Genomic DNA, 15,590 nt, shown 5'->3' with positions numbered 1-15,590 from the left:
TTTTTTCCTTTTTGAGTTAGAAAGTTAAGGTCAATTTATTTAGTTGCGCACATGCTCATGCAAATGTGTGTGTGTGTGTGTGTGTGTGTGTGTGTGTGTGTGTGTGTGTGTGTGTGTGTGTGTGTGTGTGTGTGAGACTGTGTCATCGGTGACTCGGGCTCTGCCTACACACCTACAGTTTCTGAATACATAATGCTGCTCTGTTCCTCGAACTGTGTGCTTGAAAGCAATGTCATGTGTGCAGAGTTCACATCATGCTAATGTGTGTGTGTTTGCCTCTGTATTTGTGGCTCCCCAGTGTGCTGTGTGTGTGTGTGCATTTTCTTTTTGGTGGGGGTTGTCTCTGGTGGTGGCCTTACTTTGACCTTGGTGCCCCGACTCTAATCCTTTAGCAAATGAGGGCAGTGTACGGGTGGGGTATTTTGCCTCCGTTTTTGGATTAGAGGACCAGAGCGAAGGTCTTGGGGTTATTTAGAATGAAGAAGAGGGAAACAATAGATTTTAGCAGAGAGAAAAGGGAGGATATTGTCAGTATTGTCAGTATTGGCCACCACTGGTCATATGGGATGTCTTATTAGCCTCTACCAAAAAGGACAGATTGTCTCTGCCTCCGGTTTTTAAGTAGTTTTGTGCCCCTTTACAGAGAATAGTAAGCAAGTAAACTTTCAATGTTTGTTTTGGTTTAAGACAAATCCTTCAATATATTTTTTGCCCATTTTTGAGCAAAACAGGTCATTATTACACATTTCAACCACTCCTCACCATGTCTGGAAAACACTGTCTTTTGCAAAGGCATGAAAAGTTATTAATGACTCTTTTTTACATGTGTTTGTAACTTCTGTGTCCCTTTAATGCGTTGGTTAATTTCCACCACATTTGGAAGCAAACCTGCACAATTTAATGGAATATACTTTTATTAGATTGTTAGTTTGTTTTGGCATTTTTTGATAATTGCCATCAGTCGATTCAGCCTATTTGTCTTTATTCTTTCTTTCTTTATGTTTTTTTTTTATGATTGTGTTGGATTTTGTGATAGAAATTACACATTTGATTATTTTATGTTTTTATGTTTGTGTATGCTGTTGTGTATGAGTAAGGAAATGTTTTTGTTCTTGGACACTTTATAAGTGCAGCCAAATGCACTTAGACTCAATTATTTCAACCAAAATGTCAGTTACCTAACTAATGTATTTAATATTTAGTTTTTACATGATTTTTTTTAATTTAAAAAGTGTTATTTGTCATTTATAAACTCAGTAAATGTGTTACTGAGTTTTGATCACTTTGGAAAAGCAGAGACAAATGATGACATTGCAGCGATAAGGATGGATGCATGTGGATACACTGGGCATTTGATTATCCACTTACGCAACAGGTTTTCTGACACCTGGTGTAAATATTGTGAGCAGGTCTCTCTCTGCAGGAGCCTGATGGGTGGAGAGCTTCAGCTCACCTGAGCTGCAGCTGTGCTGTATAAACTATGATGTCTCTGTCCTGACCTCCATCCTCTGGTGTTGTATGTCACAGTTCTAAGCAGTTTACTGTATCTCTCCACCTTTCATGTTCTGCTTTAACTCCGGTCATGAAAACAAGAGATCAGTGTGAGACAATCAGAATTGTTAAAGTTGAGCGTTGGTGAAATAATGAGCTTAAACTGATTGTAAAGATCCATGCAGCAGAGGAGGAGCTGCAGGTTCGTTGATCACTTTCTGTCGGTGACATTTTTCACATTGTCAAATTGTTTTTCCAGTGACATTTGATAAATTGTTAAAATGCTAATTATTGTCACTTTACAAAAAGACTTATCATAATTTACAACTAGTATTCACATAATTAAAGACTTTTCGTTACAAAGGGACAGAGGTGATGCCCTATGGGGAAAAATGGAGCACCTACTACATCACAAGAAGAGGTGATTACCTGCCTTATATTTGATTTATTTCAGTTAAGAAAATCAGTGTCGACATACTCGCAAACCCATGGTTCTCTTATGTTTTGTGTGTGTGTATATGTATATATGTATATATGTATGTATATATGTATATGTATGTATATATATTATAAGTATGTATATATGTATATATGTGTGTATATATGTATATATGTGTGTATATATGTATATATATGTGCATCATATATATATACATATACATGGGTATGTTTACATTTATTTGGATGCACAGACATATATGTATGCATTAGATATGCATACATATATGTCTGTGCATCCAAATCCTTTTGTTTTTACTACATGGTTATCATTTGAATCATTTCGTCACTTCATATTGTAAGTGTGCCTAGTTTTGTTTGTTGCATCCATGTCTTGTACAAAGAACTTGGAAAAAAAAAATAACGTATGATTGTCAGGGTAAATTAATTGCCAGTTTATTTTCAGTAAACTGCTTGTCAGCTATCATAGAATATGTTACTGTAACATGTCGTTCCTGCTGATAGCTAGTGTGTTTGTAGTATTCAGGCACAGGTTGTGTGTGTGTGTGTGTGTGTGTGTGTGTGTGTGTGTGTGTGTGTGTGTGTGTGTGTGTGTGTGTGTGTGTGTGTGTGTGTGTGTGTGTGTGTGTGTGTGTGTGTGTGTGTGTGTGTGTGTGTGTGTGTGTGTGTGTGTGTGTGTAATATCCAGGCTTGTGTCTAAGATGCAGCTCAGGTGTCTGTTGGTGTCTGCTCAATGACCTCGCTGTAGGGAGCAGGCTATCAGGCTTAGAGGGAGCCTATCATGTTAATTACTTTACACACACCCCGCCAACCAAGCGTGCAACACAACTGCTGAGCTTACACACACACACACACACACTTATGCACCTGGGCACATACTCCATCAAGCACATACACACCAAATCAGCCGTCTTTCTTTCATTTTGTCGTTTTTCCGTCTTCCCTCTCTCGCTGTTTGAAGGCCTTGGACATCAATTCCCCTTTGCTTTCAAGAAAGATTGTTTTATATTCTAATCAATTCAACTCCGTCTTGTGAAATTAATTGACATTCATTCAATGATTTTAAACTCCTCCGAGGATGTGCTTTTGTTTCAGCCTGTCAGTGAGCTGCAAGCGAGATCGGGCTAAATGTTTTGTCATCTCACACTCCAGGGTGAGCCTGCTCTGAAGTGGAGCCCGAGGTCAGCTTAACCTCCTCGCAGTCTCAACTCTCGTCATCTTAACAGCTTGTGATGGGTGTAAAAGGGGCAAAACAATGCAGATTCATGATCTGGAATTTGGGTGAAACTCATTCTTCTGTGGCAGCCTTCATATGTCACCACAGGTGGAGGATTTGGCTTTTTTTTTAAGGATCATTTTAGAGGTTTGAAAGACAGAGTCCGACACTCTCAGCGTGGGGAGATGGACGACTGGTATTGGCTGGGGCAGGTTGATGCCTTTAGTTAAATGATGCTGGCACGCAGAGGGATTGCTTTGGGAAGTTGTCATCCATCATGATATTAGAATGACTCAAAGCAGCACTCTGCTTTTGGGGTTATGGTCTGGGATCCATGATTGATGTGTAGTGGTTGTGTGTTTTGGAGCTTGGAGTGAGAAAGGACTCTGTATGAGCTAAAAATAAATAATCAAGGTCTGCGGTTAAACCAGAGGAGGTTGCTTAATATTTCTCTGATCTGTTCTTGTTTCGAACGGGATCTCCACTCCATTTAACGTGAGTGCATATCAAACAATAATGATCACGGCAGCACTCCGTGAATCCACCATGTCACAAAATGTCTCCTCCAGTGTAGTCAAAATCAATACGTAATTGTTGCAATTGATTTCAAATATTTAATGTGGTTGATCTTTGACCGTAAATGCCACCAAACTGTCCAAAGAAGAAAAAGAAGCCAATATGTTCTTTTCATTTAAATAGAATGGGGAGACACATTTCACTCTATAATCTCGAGTAAATATTGTGTCGAACAAATCACACTTTGCTGTTAAAGACTGGTAATAGCAGTCGTTTGCACTGACTGAGTAAAACAGAAGTGCGCCAAGCAAAATAAACCAAGTACAGCTCGTCTGTACTTGGCGAGGTTCCAAGTGAGCTGAGCAGATACTAAAATGTGACAGACTGCCGTCCACTGATTGACAGAGTGTGTCGTCATTGGAATTGGAGTCATGTATGCGACGTCCGACACAGGAATCTAACCGAACAATGCCGAACCGTACGTCAGTTAAAAAGATTTAAAAATCCCAAAAACTGGCGTTAATCTCCAGCATTTATAAAATCTCAATATTTAATGGAGGAGACTGGTGAAAGCCATACGATCGTGAGCCGCATCACAACCCGTCCAGTGACTGAGTCAGAAGGAATCTGCGCTCCGGTCAAGCAGGAAGTACTGAACTAATCTTTTTAATTAACTGATTCTAATGGAAGTCCCAGGTTCGTGACCCAGTCGGAACATGGGCCTTCCTGCATGGAGTTGTTCTCTCTGTGTGTGCATTGGTTTTCTCCAGGTTCTCCGTTTTCCTCCCATAGTAACAAAAACATGCAGATTTAGGCGATTAGGTAAATTGGACACTACACTTTACCTTTCACCCTATGTCAGCTTGGACTGGCGCCCCCCTGTCATCCTCATATGCAGGATAAAGTGGTAGAAGATGAGACGATTCTAATGATTCAGTACACCGGAATGAACTGCTTTGCCCTTCACTAGCTTGTGTGTTTGTCACGTATAAAACACCAGGACCAGTGCTGGATTCAACCTGTCACTCTAACCCCACAGAGATGGACAGATATATATATCGCAGACTGAATTAATCTGATCCTCATAATGCCCCTGACGCTTTAATGGAAGTCTTTTCTGTGTTAAAGTTTCTGTGCAGACGTGTGTGTTACAGAGAGTTAACCACAAGATCTCCGTTGCTTGATGGCCTCTAACGCTCTGTCGTCATCTGCTCCCTGTGAGCACATTTTATAGCAGTGATTCACGTCCGCCGTCTCTCTGGATCTGTGCGTATCCGCTACAGTGTTCTCCTTGTAAACCTGTCTCCGTTGCCTGACATATTGTCTTGATTTATGTGTCGTCTATAGAGGTGAACAGCGCAGTATCCTACCTTGGTTGTGTGACATCAGCTACCGGAGCTCTATGGTGTTACCCCTCACTACATATAGGTGATATGCTCTTTAAAGAGAGATGTCCAAGTGAGAGCTGCAAATGGCTGGTTAGATAGGTGGTGAGTACATCAGCACAAATGCCACAACAGCTAAGTTTCTTCAAAGACTTTATCAGACTGATATTAGTATGAGTAGAAATGCAATGCTGTGGCATGGATATTGTATGAGACACAAAAAGTGGTGTAGAGCCAATCCTAATGAATACACACAAGAAATGATTTACTTCCACGCGCTTTTAATGCCTTTGGCGGCTCTAAAGTTTCCCCTTTTGTTTTTCTCTTACTGGATATACTTGACATGCATACAAGTTCTGTCTATAGTTCACCGGAGAGAATCTGTATTTAAACTTAAAGATGCTTTGAAAGAATAGTGTCTACATTTATACGTGCTGTCTTTGTGTTGATTCAAAATCCATTCTCTGCTCTTACTTTTAACCATCAATTACTACAAGCTTTCGTATTAGGATAAAAAAGATGCGATTAATTGTGCTCAGAGCAAATATTGTACATTTTTTAATCGATTGACAGCCCTACACTGTACCTATTTATTTTTAAAGGAGCTCAGCTTCCTCACATGTCTTTTCTTCATTATGTACACGTGGATGCCCCATGCGAGTCTGTGCTCTATCGTATTTTCTTTAAACTAAAGCATTTTGTCTCTATTTGGCTTTCTCCCTTTTTCCCTCTCCGAGGTCCAAGTCTCACCTAAGTTAATTCTTCAATTAGCGTGATCCCGATATTCAGGGGAGATCATGGAGAGGGCCGCCGCCAATCAATGTCCAATTAGTGAAGAAAAAGGGACAGCCGCTGTGGTCATTTTTAGAGAACAGGAGGTCGGGGTGGGGTCTGGGATTTAGGGTAGAATGTGCAGACATAAAAGGCAGGGAGGAGGCATTAAAGAGATGAAAGGAGAATAAAGCACTGAAGACGTTCGAGGTCTGTAAGTGGGTGGAGGTGAGGAGGGAGCACCGGGGTCTGAGGAGGTGGGGTGTGGATGTTAGATGCTCAATCAAGCTGTGTGAGGACAGTGTAATTAATCCATTGAAGATGTCTGATTGCTGATGACTTTGGGAATACCAGAGTGGTGGCTGGGCCTGAGGGAAGGGGGAGGGCGGGAAAACAAGATGGATGCAGGGATGTGAGGAGAGAGAAAAAGCAAAAGGGCAAACAGATGAAAGGCCTGAGATTAATTGATACAAAGTAAATACAGTACCTTTTAAATGAGAAGGATGACTTTCAGTGACAATGCAGAAAAAGGAAAGGAAGTGGGGGGAAAAGAAGGGGGAATTGATGGTGTCTGGGTTGGGTCACACCATCACTCAAGGCATTGTTGGGGTAAAAGACCTCCACCACATGCATGTAGAGAAAGAATCACCTCATCTCTGAGATTCTCTTTACTAAAGCTTTCTCCTGCGAGACAAACAATTACCTCTTCTAATGTTAATATGCTTTTAAAGGAGCTACATTAGCTGGTACAGTTTTGCTTTTATTTAATGGACTATTAATTGGTTTGAATGCGTTTTGTCTCAGTGGCTACAGTACAAAGTTGGCTTGGCTTTACCTCGGCTCCTGATCAGCATGTAATTTACTCACCCACAGCTATTTGGAGGCTAAGCCTTTATAATCTAATTAAATTTGATAAAGCAGGGTAATCTTCAGAGTATTATGGTGAATACTCATCATTGTCGAAGGTTTTCTCTTTTTGCATACTTGTCTGAATGGCTTTTAAACCTGCAGTTAGGCCGACAGCGAAGTAAATATTCATTGTTTTCGGGGGAGAGGGTGAAAGTAAGCTGCTGGATTTTCACAGCTCTCTGGCATGCATGTGGAAAATGCTGACAAAAGTAGCGTTGTCTAAATGTTGGACTATTTTTGAGGTAAAGTAGACAGACCGGGTCATGACAAGTTGAAATGCACTTTACCTCTCTTGACAATTCCAGTCAAATCTGTGCACACACCTGAACAAACAGTGCGGGCTGTGTGCGTGTCATGTGTTTTGTTGTTGTGCCTCTGCATAGTTTTTTATTCTTTATTTGCTTGTATCTCGTGCTAATGGATGATATATCTTTTATTCTTTTTCTTTGACTTGTATTGTGACGGTGCCTTATTAAACTTACATAGTTCAGCTAATTGCATTTTAATTTTATTTCGACCTTAATTCGTTGAGTTTACATTCATATCAAATGGACTCATTTGTTGCCCTTTCATGTTAATAAGCTGAGTGGGTGACAGGAGTAAGCACAGAAAGACAAAAAGACTCTGGTGTACCTTTTAAACTGAAATGTTGCATTAATGACTGAAAAACTTTATTTGAAATTGAATCAAGTGGGATAATATGCAAATATCTAATTCAATTTCAAGTCTATTCTCATGGGATAATACAATATGTTTACTGAAGGGTACAAGTTCCCAAACGTCTGTGAATTGCAAATAAACGCACAATTATGTTGCGTGTGCAGGACTTTAAGGTGAGCACATGAAAAAAAACATATTGCAGATCAATTCATTTTGCTTTAAAAAAGGGAAGCTCATTTTTGTAGTGATCATAGTGATCACAGTCAAATCCTCACAGCCAACAGACGATCTATAAGGAACCAAGCAGGTGTTTCTGGATTTTACTGCATGCAGAGGAAACGTATGATTGTGGTGAAGTCCGGTGAAGTCCCACACTGTTCACCATATATGAATGTAAACGCCACTGAGAGCCAGAAGATGAAGGTCAATAGTAGACCCTTATTTCAGATCCAATTATCAGTACAGACTCGAGACAAAATAATCACTGTATTACTGCGACAGAACATTCATCCATGCGCTGTCATCCTCCTAAAAAGAGAAGGTGGTGAGGATCTTCCTTTTTCTCTTCACACCGTTCAGTGCGTTTTGAGGGAAAAAGAGATTAAATTTATTGTTTCACTTTAGAGCTCCTCCATTTTTCCTCCTTATGTTCATTTACAGCAGGAATTACATTTAATAATTAATGCAAAAGTGCAACCTTTAATACATTCAATGAATAATTGAAAGTGAACATGATACTATTTAATAGACTGCTTTTTCATGTATCTGCATGCGCGGAATGGTCAAGGCTTGTGTTTAATGAAATCGCCATGGCAACAACGACAAGCGGGAGCTTTTGGATTTAACTTACTTAGTCACACAAGCACATGATCCATATGATTATGTACACGTGTGCCTGAATGACATGGTCATAACGTTTAATTTTACCTCCAAAAATTGTCTGCGTGTCATTAATCAATTTAACAAAACGTATCTTATGAGCTGATCGTAACGGAGTGGAATGTGAAGCAGCATCATGTTTCAGTTATGTGTGACATTACTACACAAAATGTACATTTACACATGTGTGCATATGCATTTATTATTCGCTATGTTTTTATCTGGTGTTAATTTTTAAACTCTATCTACTGTGTTGAATTTGTCTGTTTTTTATTCACTTAACGTCCGTTTGATTTGTTTTCTTACATATGATGTAAAGTGACCTTGAGTGTTTGAAAGGCGCTTGCAAATAAAATGTATTGATTTTAGTCGGACTAACGTGTTTACGTGACATTAAGAAAACAGAATTATTGTCTTAGTCCGACTAAGCGCATAAATGCAGGAGTAATCGGACTATGAATCACATTATCCAGGTTTGTTAGTCCGACTGAGACCAACTTGATTTTAGTTATTATTATGGTCCAGTGTGTAATATTTAAGTGGGTTTACTAGCAGAAATTATAATTAAGTAGGGAATGGCCTTGCTTTATGGAAGCTGCCATTTTGTTGCTCCATGTTTTTACAGCACCCCGAGTGGACAACGTTCGTGTGTTCTTGAAGTGGAATCTTACCACGCCTTTTTTTTGCCTGTTAGGTCTGAGAAAGAGTGAGTGCAGGAGTCCATCAGTTGTTACAGTCTGCGGTCACTAATTCTGGACCTTTTTGTGGAACTTTCTGGTAGCTTTTTCCCTTTTTTTTTCCATGGCGCTCCCTCTTGTGTCTACCACTTTATCCCCACTATCGTAAAAACTCACCGCTGACACTTCCCCTCTCTTGGCCATGTACGTTTGTGTTTGACAGAGCTGGACGAACATGTCACGTCCATGCCGAAACATCTAGAAAGTGCAAATACGCATAAATACATATAGAGTTTATCCCAAACATATTTTCAAGTGCAACACTAAGAACGCCAGGTCCGCATTGGTTTGCATGCTTCTGTGTTTTTCAGTTCTCGGCATTCAAAAAAAAGCCGGTCCAGCGTTTACTCGCGTTTAGCCCCACACTCAGTCGTTTCCTTCCTCCGACAACTGTTTTCTCTGCTTCTTTTTCATTGGCTCTGCCATGATGAACTACAAATAATGCTATCACTGCCTTCATCTTATGGCCATAACTTGGTTAAAGAGTGTGTGTGTGTAGTGCAATTTGTATTTCTCACGAGACGCTAGACTTTGCGAGACCTCGTGACTCCCGGTTAACAGCCCTGATCTTGCAAAGCTGGTCTTCCGCTAAAAGACGATAGGGAGAGTGGAGACAGCCCCGAATCTCCCCACAATAACACATTTAAGCATCACGATGACTCTAAAGCTGTTACATGATGGTAAAAATACGATAAATATGGTATATTACTGGTTATGACTTTGTGTTTTCTCAGTGGCATTAATTCTCGGGAGACTGTGTGTGTGTGTTTGTCTAAGGGGCACATGAGGTCATGGTTGGAAGGAAAATAAAGATGCCAAAAAAAAAATTTGTTGCGAGAAAGATGACAGTCTGAGATAGAGTGATATGAAGATACAAAAAGACTGAGGAGAAAATTGTCCAGAGTGGAGAGAAAACAGTGACAGGCAGTGGCGGAGCGGAGGGAGAAATGTAACAGACAGGGAAAGCGAAGCGGAGCAAGAGAGGGAGAAAGAGAGGGAGACAGGCAGAGACAGACAGAGAAAGAGATAGACAGTGACTGAGGGAGAGAAAGACGGGCTGTGTGAGGATGCAGAGAGTGTCCCCCTCTCTCGGCTGCTGCCAGAGGCAAACAGACAGCCTCTCTGCTGGTGGAATGCTAATGCAACAAGCTGCTCCTCTCTTGTCTTCCCCCCCCTTTTTCTTTACCTTTCTTCTTCTTTAACTCCACTCTGTGGAGAAAGTTTAGAGAGTGTAGGCACAAGCTTCCACTTTGATAACGGCAAACCCACCGCTTTCACATTATTAGCACTTTGCCGATCCAGATCTGCACATGATGGTTGTGCAGGTGCAGTGAGTTTCTCTGTGTATGATAATGACCTGTGTGTGTGTGTGTTCATGATGAGGTGAATCTTTGATTAGTTATTTTTTGACCTCTCTCCTCCACCCCCTCCCCACGTGTTTATACCAACAACATGTTTGTCTGCAGCGGAATAGTCATGACTACCGTGGTGTCAGTGGGGGGTCACCATGTCAGGGGCCACTCTCAGGTCAGTCTGTCGACCTTTCTGTGTCTGTGTCACAGAGGGCTGACCTCTGACTCGCCCGGGCTGGAGCCTCAGCCTGACCAAAAGACACAAAGCAGTTTGTTTGGAGACGACGAATGTGTGCCGAGCTTTATCGCCCGTGCGGGTTGTTCCTCCATCATTTAACACATTCACATCACATCACTTGGAGAAAATGCCCGCAAGTAAAAACAATGGTTATTTTTCTACTGTGAAGACAGTCATCAGTTCTCAACTCCAGGCAGGACGTAACCTTGAGTGGAGCAAGTCAACACACACACACCCTAAACTCAGTCTGTCTCCCTGTGTGTGTGTGTGTGTGTGTGTGTGTGTGTGTCTGCATGGAGATGGCAGCTTCTGAGAAATGGTGGCACACTCTGAAGTGTGATCCATTTAGATAGCAGCGAGCTGCTCCCTCCTGCGCACACAGACACTAAACTCACACTATGCAACAAACAAACACAGGCGTGTGCACACGTGTGTGTGCGTGCGTGCATATGTGCACCTGCAACACACAAATCTGTGCACACAGACAGAAACGGATCTTACACACACACACACACACACACACACACACAGAGACAGTCTCTTGACATGCACTTGCTTGGTTGACAAGTCATCTCAGATAAGCTTGAGTGACAGGTAGGCAGTGTTGACTACTAGTGTGTGTAGAACACTTTGCTAGATATCGCCGCCTTATGATTATTGTGTAGTGTTTATATAATCAGATTTGTATTATTTGCCTTTTAAAATAACAGGAGCCTCATTTTGAGCAGATTTATTTTGTTTCCTTTCTCCTCGGCTCTTCCCGTGGAGTTCGTCCTGTATGGAGTACATTTATTTTCAGATGCCGCCTCCCTCTGTTTCATTTTGGCTGTTAATTTCCCTGCCACCTTTTTCCCATCTCTTTTCAAACATATTGCTCTGCCACTGTCATCTGGAGAGAATCTTGAGAGAATCTTGTCAGTTCTTTGGCAGCAGATGTTTGTTCAAGCTATTTTTTGAGGATTCAGGCCTTGTATACCCCCCCCAATCCCCTCCCCCCCTTCGCTTCCTCTATCCCCAGGCCTCCCCATACTCCATTCCTCTATTTTCTTATCTACTTTCTTCTCCTACTTGCTCCTCTATGTCATTGGCAAGTCTCTCCTGTCTATTTCTCTCTGTCTTCTTCTCTCATTCCCCCAACCTCTTTCTGTTTCTTTTACACACCCTCCTCTCTCTCTCTATCTGTCTCTCTATTCTGTGACTGCTCTGCCTGGTCCCCCTGTGGCACACCGTGTCGTGTCCCTAATTTATTTATAATTAGTGCTCTTTGTCGGGATGCGCGGGGAATGTTAAAGTACATGCCACCTCGCTCTGGGTACAAATGGACTGGTGTTCCTCCGTCCTCTCTGCCCGCCCTGACTGCCCAACTGACAAGGCCACTGGGATGGACAGATCTTACATCCCGAAGTAGACACAGACTCCTAAAATTATAACGACTCCGTAGAGAGGAAGGCTGTACACTGCAAGACAGCACCACTTTATCAAATCAATTCTCTCTTTCTTACTTAGAACTTAGTAGAAGTTGCTGCAAATCATATTGTTTTGAACTGTTTTTCTGGGAGCAATTATGTGTAACAAACAATTGATTCTGAATTTGAATCAAGAAAAAGCCCTTCCTTACATAATATATATTTGATCATTTGTTTTAAAGAAAACTTAGAGGCAAAATGGACTTTCTGTGGAGAGTTTACAGTCTGACTGACACCTGCTGGGATACAGATACACTTTGTCAGCGCGCTCACCTGTGCTACGCCAGAATGCAAAACAGAATAACAAGATGGGACAACATGTAATCTGAAAGTGTAATTTATTAAACATCCTGTTGAATTTTAATGGCCATCACTTGTAAGGTTGAGCTGTTTTGGGGGTTTGAGTTACAGGGGAGGGAAAAAAAAGATACTTTTTTATCGCACCACATTAATGTCAGCGCTGTCGTCACACGTAGCGTACATGACCAGGAATGACGGCACTGACAGGACTCACTGTGTGTGTGTGTGTGATCAGCCAGGAAGAGCTTTTGTCCTTGGGCTGAGAGGGCACCTGGCTCCTCTTCCCGTCCTTGTGATCTCTCTGTTCCCTCTCTCTCGTGCCGCTCTATCCCTTCTCTATCTGTCTCTTCCTCTCTTCTCTCTGCACGGATCCCTTCATCCCCCCATCTCGTGCGCTCCCTCTCCTCTGCCCAAGGCGATGCCGTCCTGCAGGCTTTGATCAGGGGGCCAGGGAGGGGAGAGGAAGTGGGTCAAAAAGTTGTGCTGGAGACTGCAGGAGAACAAGGCTGGAATATCGAGTAGGTGAGGCTGGGAGAGAGGGAAAGATGGGGTAATCTAGTGAGAAAGTGATAGAGTGAGGGAGGGTGGGATTGTTGGGGGGGTGGGGGCGGGTAGGGAGGGAGTGGGTAAAGAGGAAGGGGAGAGGGGTGTGTGAAGCAAGCGTGAGAGGTAAAAGGGAGGGGTGGTGGGCCGCACGAACTAAACAAGTGGAAGGAGATAAAAAGAAAATGAAGAGAGCAACAGGAGGAGATAGAGGAGAAGGACGTGGGAAAGGAGAGGTGTCTTCATTTACTGAGAGGGGAAAAAAGACAACGCATTTGTCTTGAACGTGATGCTCGGCATTTAAACAGCGAGTTGGAGGATAAGGGCTTGTTTTAACTAATCTACACAGTGCAGGACAGATAGTTTTGTGTGTGTGTTTGCATAGGCCTTTCACTGTGTGTGTGTGTGTGTGTGTGTGTGTGTGTGTGTGTGTAGCCTGGCAGTATAGCCCTTGACTGTGGCTCTTTTTGTGTGTGTGAGAGTGTGTGTGTGTGTGTGTGTGTGTGTGTGTGTGTGTTTTCAAAGATCATTAAGATGCATGGTTTATTAATATTCAGATCAAACCATTAATATTCGTCAAGTGTTTCTGCTCTCCTTGTGTCGTCAGCTCACCTGGGACGGGGCAGGGCAGAGGGGGAAAAAAAATGGAATGAAGGTGGGGGGAGATGTGGGATGGGGGGGTGCAAGAGGGGGAGTTTAAGGGGCAAATGGAGGAGGAGAAAGACAGGATAATGGCAAAATAGGGACAAAGTGGGAGCCATGGTGATGATTTACAGGGACTTCTGGGGGTGAGGGGAGCAGAAGGTACAGTGGAGGTGGTGGAGGTCCTATGAGGGGTCGCGTGTATTGTAATAGACAATCTGGCTATGCAGGGACGCAGGGCGTGGGGGTGGAAGGTTTGGGTGTTCAGGGGGTCCACCACTGGGACTGTGAGGTGAGAGGGGTGAGGGATTTTAGGGGGGAGCAGGGAAGTAGAGGGAGTTTGGTTCTGTAGTAATTGGGCCAAGGGGAGGATAAGTGCAAACACACACACACACACGCGCACAATCGTGCACTAAAAACTACAAAAACACACATCACTTTTAAGTACGCACACATTTATCCACACAATTTTCTGAAAAGATGAATTAAACAAAATGTACAAAAACAGTCGGACATTTACCTACACACATGCGTTTAAATACATATTTTATGAAGGTGGAAAATGCATGCGCACATGTATGCTATAGATTTTGTGCCGATGCAGCAGTGACACAAAGAGAAAGAATATAACATTAACGTAAGCATGCAGAAGAAACGCTGGATGCCAACGCTCAAATGTCCATACTGCAACTGATGATTTCAGTTAATTGTTAATCATCCCATTTCTTTCATGAGGAAATTAAAAAAAAAGGTTTTCAATGTCAGAAAACAATGTAAAATGCATAATGTAATTTCACAAGCCCCAAGGAAAATTGCTTTCTTTGTCTGACCCACCGTCTAAAACCACAATATATTCAGCTCTCACAGTGATGCAAAAGCTAAAACCAGAGACTCCACCTTCCTGCTGATACAATTAACTGATTTTCAGTTAATTTTCTGTCTATCAGCTCATCAATTATTGACTAACTGGTTCAGTTCTACTCTCATTTATATGAACACGCACACACACATGCACACACACAGTACAGATACACTCGGGCATGCATAAAGGCGGACAGCAAATTAAAGTGGTAATTACTTTTAAGCCCAGAAAGGTGAGGGATTGTATGGCAGGGAGCAATGGGTCACTGTTGAATAGAGAATAGCGGAGCATGCAGACAGTGTGAAAGGCAGATATGCATCTCAATGAAATATGGAGGAGCGTACGCAACAAAAGGCGGAATGGCTCCTTAATGGCCACATGCCCTTAAAGAATTATTGTCTGATACATTTGGAATATTATCTACTCTGCGGCACTTATCTTTAAACAACCATACTTACGGCATACTTCACACTTACTGTCCATGGGAGCTGTCGTAGCAGAGGGTGGAGGAAATGCTGTGTTCTGCTGCGCTGTCTTAAATATCACGCCGACAGCCACACGGTGATCAGGGTTTTTTTTTTTCTTGACAGAAAACAAATAACTTTCAATTTTGCAGAAGTAACTGCTTCATATCAATGTGTCTTTTAAAGTGCACACTGTTTAACACAGGTTTGTGCTGCAGTTTGCCTGTGATTTGACAATACTTTAGCAGAGTTACAGGTCTAACTGAAACAAAACAGGATCCTAAATGTCCCATACTGCAACCCAGCAGTGTCTGCTTTAACAAGTACTTAAGATTAGAAAATGAACTGATCTCAAAGTGAGACCTATTTACCTCTCGGGTGCCTAGTTTGTGAAAGTATCGCCCATTACAATTGAGAACCGTAGTGGTCAGCACTCTTGCCTCTGCAAAAAGACTCAGGTTCACGACCTTAAGGCCTTTCTGCATGGAGTTTGCATGTTCTCCCCCTGTGTGTGTATGGGTTTTTTCCAGGTTCTCCGGTTTCCTCCCACAGTCCAAAAAACATGCAGATTTGAGGATTAGGTAAATTGAGCACTCTAAATTGTGTGGATGGTTGTTTGTCTCTGTGTCCCTGTGATGGACCGGTGGCCTGCGTGTTTTTCTGTGCAGCCTGAGGGAAACACACCACAGGATTTCTCCGA

The sequence above is a fragment of the Solea senegalensis genome, linkage group LG8, assembly GCF_019176455.1.
Source record: "Solea senegalensis isolate Sse05_10M linkage group LG8, IFAPA_SoseM_1, whole genome shotgun sequence".
In the NCBI taxonomy this organism is placed as follows: Eukaryota; Metazoa; Chordata; class Actinopteri; order Pleuronectiformes; family Soleidae; genus Solea; species Solea senegalensis.
This window is presented reverse-complemented; position numbering follows the sequence as displayed.